Source organism: Lasioglossum baleicum, chromosome 9 (assembly GCF_051020765.1).
Source record: "Lasioglossum baleicum chromosome 9, iyLasBale1, whole genome shotgun sequence".
Lineage (NCBI taxonomy): Eukaryota > Metazoa > Arthropoda > Insecta > Hymenoptera > Halictidae > Lasioglossum > Lasioglossum baleicum.
Window position 1 is genome coordinate 637,089 of NC_134937.1, and position 12,720 is coordinate 649,808.

At 40.3% G+C, this 12,720-nt stretch overlaps 2 long non-coding RNA genes across 2 annotated transcripts; one reads left to right on the forward strand and one right to left on the reverse strand.

Moving 5' to 3' along the window:
* Positions 1-7,802: 7,802 nt before the first annotated feature.
* LOC143211926 (uncharacterized) lies at positions 7,803-9,544 on the reverse strand. Its single transcript, XR_013009574.1, has 3 exons — positions 9,083-9,544; positions 8,826-8,884; positions 7,803-8,627 (listed from the first exon to the last, which is right to left on the reverse strand). It is a non-coding gene; the product is annotated as an uncharacterized LOC143211926 (long non-coding RNA).
* A 634-nt stretch (positions 9,545-10,178) lies between these two features.
* LOC143211753 (uncharacterized) lies at positions 10,179-12,150 on the forward strand. The gene is made up of 3 exons (XR_013009525.1): positions 10,179-10,776; positions 11,607-11,697; positions 11,768-12,150. It is a non-coding gene; the product is annotated as an uncharacterized LOC143211753 (long non-coding RNA).
* Positions 12,151-12,720: the final 570 nt, after the last annotated feature.

Consider the following 12,720-nt stretch of genomic DNA (forward strand, 5'->3'; position numbering starts at 1 on the left):
CGAAATTACCTGAACCTTTTCCCAGAATGTTCATTTGACAAGCAAATTTTCACATAATCATCCATTTCATTTCCAAAGTACAGTACCAGGACCTCGACGAACCGGCTTGATCGAGAGACAAACAGCCCGGACAAATTAAGGCCCGATGCATAATTGAGACCCGAGGGAAACCACGTCTTACCCTGCCATAGTCCGGCCACTCTAAGCGACCGTGATTATCCTTACGGGCACCGTCGCGTCGGTTCTTCCACGCCATAATTAATCCTCCGGCAACCCTCCCTCTCTTCCCAGTTTTCCCCGAAATTCTATACTCTATACAATTGTACTTGCAGCTTGCAGCTATTCCTTCTGACGCGATAACGGTAACGTTAGCGTATCTGCTTTATAATATTTGTCATTGTTGTAATATCCTGCAATTTCTACCATCTTTAACCCTTAGCACTCCAGTGGTGACTCGAAATCACCACTAAAAATTGCTGTCCCATTATGCAAAATATTGTTTACATTGTTAAACATGTTGGTAGCTAATCAATTACTAAACCTTTAATTATTGTATGAGGTATTACAATCAATTTCATATCCATCAAATGAAAAGAATCGTATAGAACGAAATTATTCTACCTAGAACGAGATGTTTCATTTTCGAGTTAAAACAGCTCCGAAATTAAAACAGCTGCAAATGGTTAATTATTATAACTATCTTTTAAATTTTCAATATAGGCCCCACATAAAAAAGTTGTGAAGTGCAACATTTAGTACCTATTTTCTCTACAATTCCGGCCAACTGCAATTTCTGGAAAAATATCTTTAGGGTGACGGGTAATTCAGTGTCTATGATGTTTCGCGTGGTTAACAAACAACGATATAGATATTTATTAAAACAATAACACGTCACAATAACAAAACAAAACAAGATGTAATAATAATAACAATAACGAGAAAACTAGATTATAAACGTTAATGACTATCGAGTACTAACAAAGTACAGAGATATAAATTAACGTAGCGCGGGCAACTCTAGAGTGATGCGTTCTCAACGAGTGCCACAAGCTTTTTTCCACTGGTAAAAATCCTTTTTGGTGGGAGGATTAGCAACGTGAGAAAGACCGTTAAAATAAGGGGAGGAATTCTCCGTTCCTCAAGAGTAAGGAGAAAGTTTCCTTCCCCAAAACAATTCAAAGTCGTCGCTGCCAAGGACATTGCAACGGTTGAGTCAGGGTTCTGGTAATCGTCACTTTTACGACCGAACCCTCAACGCAACCGTCCACAGCGCGCACTTGAGAAGGATGAAATTTCCGCGTCCGGAAAGTCCCTCTTTCCAACGCGCCATGTCCACTACATATCTTTTCACATCGTGCAGTAAACTAATTTCTCCAACTTCTCACGAAAAGTCCAAATCCATATAGTCCAACATTAAAAAAGTTACAGTTACTCGAATTAATACAACCCCTGGCAGAAAGTTTCCGATCCGGAGGCATTGATACGGATTTTACAGAAAACTATTACTTTATGGAGTTGAAACTGATGGGAAATTAAAAGGGGCTTATTAAAGAATGAAGAACAACAAATTAACATAAGCTTCCATTTATTATAACAAAGAAACGAGAAAATAAACAAAATGTTACACGGAAAAAAGTTAATAGACCCATTAATAGATCTGCTGGAAGAAAGTTTCCCATTTGATTTACAGTCTCCGCGACACCAAATTTCTTCAACAATTACTGTTGGATGATTCTTATAGAGTTTTTTGCGCTGATTCCGAATCTGCCCTTAATTTTTCTCCTAGATACAAATTTCGGATCACGAATAATAGATACAAAATTTGTAATTAGTTACTCGAAGATATAGATATACAGGAGACCACCTGTAGCGGTATTTTCGAATACCTCGAAACCATTCTGCACTTCGCAATCATAACTTAAATTGTGTTTCTTTTTTTTCAATTACAGAAAGTGGACAGCGAAAGTCGACAGCGCGAACTGCATCAATTCTTTAAGTTGAAAATAAATGTAGACAATTAAAAAATGTTTTTGGTTAAACTTTTCATTAAAACTCGAAGCAATAAGTATTTACCGAACAAAACGATTATAGATGCGGGATTCGATTCGGGGCCAGAAGATTCCCAGCCGTATATATGTACTTGTTTTGTTAACGGCTACCCAACCTCTAAAAAATTATAAAAAAATTAAGAACGGTTGCTTCAATAATATCCAAGTACTGAATTCTTATAAAACTGGAGTCTCTAACACTTCAATACGTATGTATGTATGTATGTACTTTATTGATTCCCCTTAGGGTTACAATTTTTCTACATTTTCACCTCAACCATATTTCCTACTTTACCCGTTTCCCGTCTTCCTAAAATAACTTATATCCTACCTTATATCTATGCTTATATCTAAATTATATATATATATATATATATATATATATATATATATATATATATATATATATATAGCGAGAGAGAGAGAGAAGCAAACTATATACAAAAGACGCTAAGTACACTATTTACAAAGATTTACATACCTTAACCTATCACTTAAGCTTTAAATCTTACATACTAATCTTACATGCTAAAACGGGCCTCCTCTTCCGGTTGCTTATCATTCATTCCATTCTTACCATTCATACCATCCATTCTTTCTCTCCATTCCTCTAATTTCCTCAGCCACTCTTCCCCACCCCCTTCATCTTCTAACACTTTCTCTATCCACTCCTGCCAGCCTTTTTCTTCATCTACTCTCATACATACCTCCCATACATGTTCCCATGTTTCCCTCTCCCAACCACACACTCTACATTTTTTCTCCTCTTCATCCTCCCAGTACTTCTCCCCCCTCATTCCATTGCCTAGTCTAAATTTCGCCATTCTCTTCCATCTACTCTCCCCCCACCCTTTCTTTAGATATCCCGGCAGCCCCTCACCCTTTACCCTCCCATACCAACTATTAAAATTCGCGTTCCTAATTCTTTCCCATCTTTCTTCACTCTGTTTTATCTTCTCCCTTCTTATTATTTCTTCGCTTAAGGACTCTTGCCTTTCCTCTATCAGTTTCGAAATCTCCTCTTCCGTCCACCCCCTCTCCCTAAAGAAATCCCATCTCTCTTTTTCCCATCCGTCCCTCTGCCCTCCCTTTCTATCTCTTCTTCTCAATTCCTCCCAGCATAGGCGCGCTAACTCCCCTCCCTTACCTTGCCCCAATTTATTCTCATACCTCCATGCCCTTATGCCTGCCCTCCCTCTAAGTAGTTCCCTTTGTAATTCCTCCCTTACCATGTACCCCGGCGTAAATTTACCTACTCCTAGCAACCATCTCAAATATCTTTCTTGAAGTCTCTCTAGACCTGCCCTCTCCTTCCAGCCCCATATTTCTACCCCATAGCTTATCACCGCCCATATTAATCTGTCGAATAGCCATAATCTCCTACCCCAATCTTTGGCAAATCTCCTTTTTCCTATCGCCCATATTTGTCCCATAGCTGCCGCCCCTTTCCTTAACCTCTCCTCTACATGAGCTCTTTGACCCCCATCTCTTGTAATCGTGTAACCCAGATACCTGTATTCTTTTACCTCTTCTAACACTTTCCCTTTCCACCTCCAAGACATTTTTTTCCACCTCCCCCCACCTCTTCTGCATCTCATCACCTTGGATTTCTCTGTGTTGAGTTCTAGTCTCTTCCCTTCCAGATATCTCTCTAATACCCCGATCATGCCCCTCATATCATCTTCGCTTTCCGCTAGCATGGCCACGTCATCGGCGTATGCCAGTGTGAAAACTTTTCTATCACCCAGCTTTACCCCACCCCAACACCCCTTCTCTAACTCCTCATCCAAGTCCGCTAGTAACAGGGTAAATAGTAGCGGGCTTAACGGGCACCCCTGCCTTACCCCCCTTGTAGTCCAAAAGTTGTCACCTTCTTCCTCCCCCACTTTCACCCTACTTTTAGTTTCCCTTAAAACCTCCTCACACCTCTCCACCAACCCTTCCCTCACCCCTCTTATCTTCATTGCCCTTATTAGTACATCCCTGTTCACAGTGTCAAATGCCGCCTTTAAGTCCACAAACAATATAACTAACTTCCTTACTTTTCTCTTCACCTGTCTATTTACTAGATAATTAAGCACGTAAATGTTATCAATACATCCTAATCCTTTTCTAAAACCGGTTTGGCTTGCCGGCAACAAACTCTTCCCTTCCACCTCTTGTCTTAACCTTTCCGCTAACACCGCCGCGTAAATTTTGTAAGCAGTTTGTGTCAGAGTTATCCCCCTGTAGTTCTCTACAACACTACTGTCCCCTTTTTTTGCTACTGGTATCACTACCCCCTCTGACCAATCCTCCGGCCATCCCTCCCCCCTCCAAACCTTATTGCACACCCCCATTAACCACTCCTCTATCTCGCAACCTCCATATTTCCACACTTCATTCGGGATTCCGTCCCCTCCCGCGGCTTTCCCATCTTTCAGCCCCTTAATTACCCTTCTAATTTCCTCTATCTCTATATCCCTTTCCGCGTCCTTTCTTCTTCCCGTTATTTCTCCCCTTCTAACTCTCCATCCCACCCCTCCCAATACCTTCCTAAAATGCTCCTCCCTTTCTTCCATCCCTATGTTTTCGTCAACCCTTGTTCCCCTCTTTCTTTCCCTATTCACAAGCTTCCAAACCTGACTTTCTGATTTTATTTCCCCCACCTCCTTTTCCCATTTTTCCCTCTCCTTATTCTTTTTCTCCTCACATAATCTCTGGTATGCTCTTTTCAACTTCTTAAACTCTAATCCCTCCCCTCCCTTCCTTCTCCAATTTCTTAATTCCCCCCTCACTTTCCTTTTCTCTACTTTACATTCTTCATCCCACCATCCTTTCCTCTTTACTTTATCTTTTATATCTACCTTCCCCAGTACTTCCTTTATTTTATCTTTCAATTCCTTCCAATCAGTCTGACTTCCCTCCCCTATGTTTGCCCTTTTCCCAAACTTTTCCCTAAAGTCCCGTATTCCCTCTTCCGACCAGCAACCCCTACCCTTCTTTTTCCCTTTCCCCTCCCTCCCTCTTTCTTCCCCCGCTTCCCCTTTTAGCCACACTGTTATGGGAAGATGATCAGAATCTATTTTGTCCCCTATTTCCATCTTTTCTACTCCTTCTCTCGTTTCCTCGTTCCCCAATATGTAATCTATCACCGAGTTTCCTCTTGCCCCAACATATGTCCATTCCCCTTCTTCGTCTCCCTTTTTGTTCCCATTCATAATTCCCCATCCTTTCTCTCCCAGGTAACTACACAATTTCTTCCCATCCCCGTTTAACTTCGTATCCTTTGAGTTTCTACATCCCCTACCCCCCTCCTCCTCCCCTTCTTCTATCTCTCCTCCTTCCCTTCCCGTTCTCGCGTTAAAATCCCCCCCTATTAACACCCTTACCCCTTCTTCTCTCCGGTCCGTCCACTCTCCTAATTCGTCTAACTTAGCATCTAGGTCTCCGTTTACATATACCCCAACCACCCACCACCATCCCCCCTCCAACTTCACTTTCGTCCCTATCATTCCCTCCTTCATTCTTATTTCCCCTTTTTCCCTCTCTAACTCCTTCCTCACTCCCATTAGCATCCCCCCCTTAGCCCTTCCCTTACTTTCCTCCCTCTTCGCCCACTGCACCTCCCACTTGTACCCCTTTGGAAGCCTATATCTTATTCTATTCCATCCCTTTTCCTCTAGCCACGTCTCTAGTAATATAATCACCTCCCACTCTTCTATCCCTCTCCAAAAATCCTCCCCCTTATTAGTCAGTCCTGCCACATTCCAGAATCCTATCCTATAACCTGAATTATTCCTATTTTCCCAACGTACCCCCCCCCCCTGATTCCTCCCTTATTCGTTTCCCTGTTCCCCCTCCCATTTTTCCTCTATTTCATCCCATTTTCTCATTTTTCCATTTACCCATATTTTCATATACCCTACCTGTACATTTTTACCATTCATCCTTTCTTTTTCTGCCTCTCTATCTATTTTCCACCTTGCCCTCCTCTCCTCTTCTGTAAGATCGTCAGCTATCAATTCTTCTTGCCCCCTAAGCTTTTTCTTGCCCTCCATTACCCTTCTTTTGTTTTCTCTGTCGGTCAATTTCACGAGTACCATACCCCTTCCGTCTTTATCTACCTTCCCTATTTTCCTAATCTCCTTAATTCCCTCTTCATTCAGTTCCATCTTTTCCCACAGTCTCCTAATCTCAACTTTTAAATCTTTTCCCTCCACCTTTATCCTCCTAACTATTATGTTGTTCTTCTTTTCCTCTCTTTCTCGTTTGTCCTGCCTAATTTCCAAAATCCTAAGTCTTCTCCTATTCTCATCTAAAGCCTCTTCTCTCCTTATTTCATTACCCTCCCCCTTTTTTCCTATCCAGTCCTCCACTTTCCCCAATTTTCCCTCTACTCTATCTATCCTCTTGTCTGTATTCTCCCACCTACCCTCGTCCCTCTCCTCCCTCCCTAATTCCTCTAGTCTCCCTTCTATCTTTATTACCCTTCCCTCTACGCTTTCTATCCATTTCTTCATCCTTTCCCTATTTAACTCTTCCTCCCTCCTCTCTTCCCTCCACTTTTCCCTTTCCTGCCTCCACTCCTCTAATATCTTTTTTCCTTCCTCCCTTTCCCCCCTAATCTCTTCCCTCATCCTCTTCACTTCTCCCATTAACCCTCTGAACATTTCCTCCATTTCTTTAAAAACCCCTCCCCCTTCACTTTTAGATTTTTGCGGAGATCTTTTCGTCGTGTCACTTTTCTTAAAGATTATATTTTCAACTCCCACCTCTCCCTCTACTTCCCCTATTCCCCTTTTTCTCCCCACACTGTCCACACTTTCAGTGCTGAACCACCTCTCTATAGTGCTATCCTTTAGAATCAACCCCAATCTTCCCTTCCCTTCTTTCCCCTCCTCCTTTCCCATCCCCTTGTCTACCTCTACTCTCTCGCTCATTTTCCCTATACTTCTATCTTCCCACACTTTCTCCCACTAGTTAGCGCCACCTCCCTCCTTCCTTTACCCGCGCCCGCCTGTCAACCGCCACGCGAACCTAACCTCCACTTACTTAGTCCTTCCCTACTGCTCCTTCCCTCGCTCCCTCACCCTTAGCCCTATATCCCACTCCTATCCCTACACCCCACTAACCCCTCACTACCACTTTCTCCACTCACACTTCTTTACCTGCTCTCTTTCACACAAAAATCACGCTCAGCTAGTAACTCACCGCAGCCTCTCACACAACCGGAAACGGAAGTCCACACTTCAATACAAAACATGCATTTTCTTGGAATTTTTGGAGGTTTTCAATTTTTTAAAACATGTTTCCGTAATCCGAAAAATCTGAAAAAATACACATTAATAATCAGGATGAGACACAACTAACGTAATAATATAAATGTGGTCAACTGAAGACTTTGATGTATGTATATACATAAAATCGGCAATTTTATGTTTTCCGATTTGTTTAAAAATCGATTTTGCAACCAAAAATTTTGAAAAAAATCTCAGTAGTGTATGCTATTCGGTAGAATATTCATGAATTTTTTCATAATTTTCTGTTGAACATGACGCGACTAAAAACAAATTTGGTTGGATACTTCTGACCATCTTTTCCGGCTATACCTTAAGAATCAACGAAAACATTATTTAAAAAATACAAAATATATTTCTTTTTACATCGTTAAAACCGATTTTTCAAAAAAAATTAGGCCTAATTTCTCTTCGATATCTCTTTTAGATCAAAAGTTATAGCAAAATGTGCGTCGCGCCGCGTGCCCTAGTAGCATTTACGGTTGGCGTTTCGTTGGGCCTACGTTGGGGGTTTGCGTTGGGCAACCGTTAGAAATGTCGCTCTTTTTTGCAGTTGGGCCAACAGTCAGGGCCAACGTTGGGCCAACGTTCAGCCAACGTTGCGCCAGCGTCGGGCCAACGGTAATACCCAACGTAGGGCCAACGATCACGTCCAATGTGGGGCCAACGGTAATACCCAACGTAGGGCCAACGATCACGTCCAATGTCGGGCCAACGGTAATACCCAACGTAGGGCCAACGGTAATACCCAACGTAGGGCCTACATTACTATAATACGATAAGCCAACAAAAGGATTCTTTCTGTAGGGTCAATTAATTATATACATATATATATGTGTATTATAAAAATATTTTATTTTTATATCTCACAATCAGTCATTTTGTGAGGTAACAATTTTTGCCTCACATATTATATTAATATATAAGTACTAACTTATTATGCACGCTAGCATATAACGGATTTCTTACATATATGTGTACGAAATGTATACATATATTACATATTATAAAAGTAAGATTCCTTACATTACATATTATATTACGTACATAACACACATTGCACATTAGTAATATGACATTACATTCATATTACATACATAACACGTTGCACATTAGTAATATGATATTACATTCATATTACACCTCTTCAATAGTTCTGATAATTACAACAGTTCCGCTTAAGATGGTGAAACAAGAATCGGATAAAGACGTACTTAAAATACAACTGTTTTTCGCAGTTATAGATATTGGCGTAGCTGCATGGCTGATGATCCATCGAACACTTGTGCCTCAGTAAAATCTGAAAAATGACATAGAAATTAATCTTACAACAAGAAAAGCAAAAGGAAACAAAATTGTTAATTGCAATTGAATGCATGCATAAATTACACACATTCTTTAGAAAGTATCTACAATACGTGGTAACACGTATAATTAAGTATAGGTATAAATAATTGTTAAACTAAACCACTCATTACTAATTTAACAATATACTTACAAATATTTGGCGTAGCTGCATGGCTGATGATCCATCGAACACTTGTGCCTCAGTAAAATCTGAAAAATGACATAGAAATTAATCTTACAACAAGAAAAGCAAAAGGAAACAAAATTGTTAATTGCAATTGAATGCATGCATAAATTACACACAGTCTTTAGAAAGTATCTACAATACGTGGTAACACATATAATTAAGTATAGGTATAAATAATTGTTAAACTAAACCACTCATTACTAATTTAACAATATACTTACAAATATTTGGCGTAGCTGCATCCATATGGCTGCTGTTCTACCGAACGATGATGCTGAATTGAATTAAATTAATGGTGTTGAATTAAATTCCACCACTTTGTACATTATCAAAATTTTTTGTTAATGAAATGAAGTAAAACACGCGACACAAAGAACGACCACTTCGACAGTTCGACACAGCACAGAAGAATGAAATAGTGAAAATCGACAAATACCAAATGACGATCGACGCTACATATATCTTGAACGACGGGTATTCGTCGTTGGTCCTATGTTGGGTATTCGTCGTTGACCCAACGTTGGGTATTCGTCGGCAAACTGACGTAATTTTTCTTCGTTGGCCTTATGTTGGGTATTCGTCGTTGGCCCTATGTTGGTTATTCGTCGTTGGCCCAACGTTGGGTATTCGTCGGCAAACTGACGTAATTTTTCTTCGTTGGCCTTATGTTGGGTATTCGTCGTTGGCCCTATGTTGGTTATTCGTCGTTGGCCCAACGTTGGGTATTCGTCGGCAAACTGACGTAATTTTTCTTCGTTGGTCCTATGTTGGGTATTCGTCGTTGGCCCTATGTTGGTTATTCGTCGTTGGCCCAACGTTGGGTATTCGTCGGCAAACTGACGTAATTTTTCTTCGTTGGTCCTATGTTGGGTATTCGTCGTTGGCCCTATGTTGGTTATTCGTCGTTGGCCCAACGTTGGGTATTCGTCGGCAAACTGACGGTAATTTTTCTTCATTGGCCTTATGTTGGGTATTCGTCGTTGGCCCTATGTTGGTTATTCGTCGTTGGCCCAACGTTGGGTATTCGTCGGCAAACTGACGTAATTTTTCTTCGTTGGCCCTAGGTTGGGGATTTGTCGGCAAAACCACTAACCATGCCCCACCATTCCCCAACAAACTCCCAACCGTTGGCCACCGTTGGCCAACCGTAAATGCTACTAGGGTGCTGTGCCCGAGATTCAAATGCGCGCCGTCTCCAGATTCCGACTTTTCGCCTCATGCTTCCGAAACTTCGGCAACGTGAAAATCGAAGGAACGCGTCGGCGTCGATCGGTCGAGCAGGTAGTCACACGGACATGGTAGAGGTACGTTTGTTGTGTAGCGCGCGTGCAATCGAACATGCACCAACACGGGCAAGCGCGGTCGACACCGCTCACGGATACGACGATACGTCAGGGAAGGGGAAACTGCCGTTCAGTTTTCAGCAGTTTTCAGTTATTCTCTCAACTCTCAACAGTTCGCAAGTTCTCGTTCGCTTAGCTCGGTCGTAATATCTGTGGTTGTCAGGAGGACGCCGCCGCATGTCACATTGTACTTTCACTTTCGAGATATTGTCGTTTAAAGTTTTGATCACTAATGCTTTGACAAGGACATTGGTTAAATTGTATTATTTTTTCGAGCCTTTTGAATTGATTTTCGTGACGTTTTTTCTGGTAAATACCTAATCCTACACTATAAAGTTCAATAAATGCATAAACTGAAATTTTTTGAAATTGTGACATGCAGCGTTTTTCTTGACACAATCACAGATATATTTACATAGCTTCGCTCTGTGGTTACACGTTACACTCGCGAGTGCGGTCTGCGTTGCGGCATTTGACTATTTGACTATTTATTAGATTGACTTGCTTGGATTATGTGATTACGTGGATTACTTGGATTACGTGCACTACGTGGAAGGAAGGAAGAACGGAAGGTATTTGTACATATTTATATTGGTTGATTGGTTTCATTTTGCTCAAATGTCTCCCAGAATCTTCGCGTGAAAAAGCGTGAGAACGCTTGTCGGCACACCACGCGACAGTGCCATTTGCCATTACGTATGAGGTGCTACGGGGCGAGTATGTTCACTTCAATGTAGAGTCCAAAATAGTAAATTGTTTGTTTCTTTATCACTTTATCACTCTCTTTTCCTTATCATTATTATCATTTATCACTTTAAACAAATCCAACACAATTCAGCTTTGGCCCATTCAGATTAGAATTAGCTTAGCAATATTCTAAATCGGCAAAATGATGGCTTAAACCAATTCAGTAAGGCAAGTATTAGGTTGTCCCAAAAGTTTCTTCCGCATTGTGTTCCTTTAATGTAGCAAAATAAATACAAACAATACGATAATCTTTATGTTAATATTTTAGTACTTCTTAATATGAATTTGCATTATGTGCATGCATCGAAAAACAACTTTTGGGACAACCTAATATTTATTTAGCAATATTAAAGAAAGGCATTGCGGAAGGAACTTTTGGGAAAACCTAATATTTAATCTTCTTCACTTGCTTCTCATCATCGAATTTTTTAATTTCTGGTAGTACATTCTTTTGTTTGTAGTTCAACTTTAATCGATTTTTTATAAATATCATTGCAATGTTTGAATCAGTTAGGTATATTAGTTGATGAAAAACGTCAGAAGACCTTTTGTAATTGTAGCACCAGAAATTAGAAAATTCGTTGAGATGAGCAATAAGCGAAGAAGATTAAATACTCACCTTTACTCACTGTGTAATTAAAAATCTAATTTACAGAACGGAGGATAAATATAATGTGCTATTCAGGGAAGGAGGAGAAGGAAGCTGCGGCAACCAGGGAAGAGGAAGACCTCTAATTTTTCACGTGGTACGTATATCTAATTATGCCATGCATAATGCATATATTGTACATTACTGATTTTCTTTGTATTTTTTAGGTATCCCACCTATGCCAGAACGTGCTACGGGCCACAAGTTTTGGGAAGCAGAGGCAACAACGTGTAATAATCACAATATACAGGGTGTTCCGTTTAAATACGAACACCTAAATATCTCTTCAGGTTATTGTGATGCAAAAAATATTTGTTACGTAATGTGCATGGTGTCAATGGACCAAATATCTGGCACACCGTGCACATTACGTAACAAATATTTTTTGCATCACAATAACCTGAAGAGATATTTAGGTGTTCGTCCAATAATAAAGCATAGTAATAATAAAAAATTATAATATTTATTATATATATATATATTCCTTGTGTCATTGTCCATGTGTCTTTACCAACTCCCTGCGGTGTATTAAAAAATAAGAAAAAGTAAATTTTCTTTTCCCTTATACGACACTTTGTCATTTTTGCATGGTGACATTTTAATCTTAGCTTCCATCTCTTGCAATCGATGCAGAGAATTTTTATTTTGCACAGATTTTTTTTTCGTTTTCTCTCCTTGCATCATGCAAGTTGCATGTGACTGAATATTCATTCAAAAATCAGTATTGTCGGTAAAAAGGGAAACTGCTACATATTTGTACAATAGAAATCTACTTTATCGACATCTGCCACATTAGTGCGATCTGCCCTTACCGACGGCGCTGCCCTGTATCACCGACGAGATACTGTTAAAGACTGCCAGCCTTATGGGAGTTGGCGGGACTCGAATTTTTCGGTATTTCTTACGCCCTCTAGGATATATTTTAGCTCCATCCAGAGAAACAGAAGGCCAACGACGGCATTTTGTCGGTAAAGAAGACCACTGAGGAGATTCTCGTCGCGATGCATCGGTGTGAATGCGAATTATTACGAAACCATATCGATTATTATTAAATGTTACATTCTCCGCCATATTTCAGACGATGTTTTGGCACTATTTTAGCACTATTTAGAATTTTTAG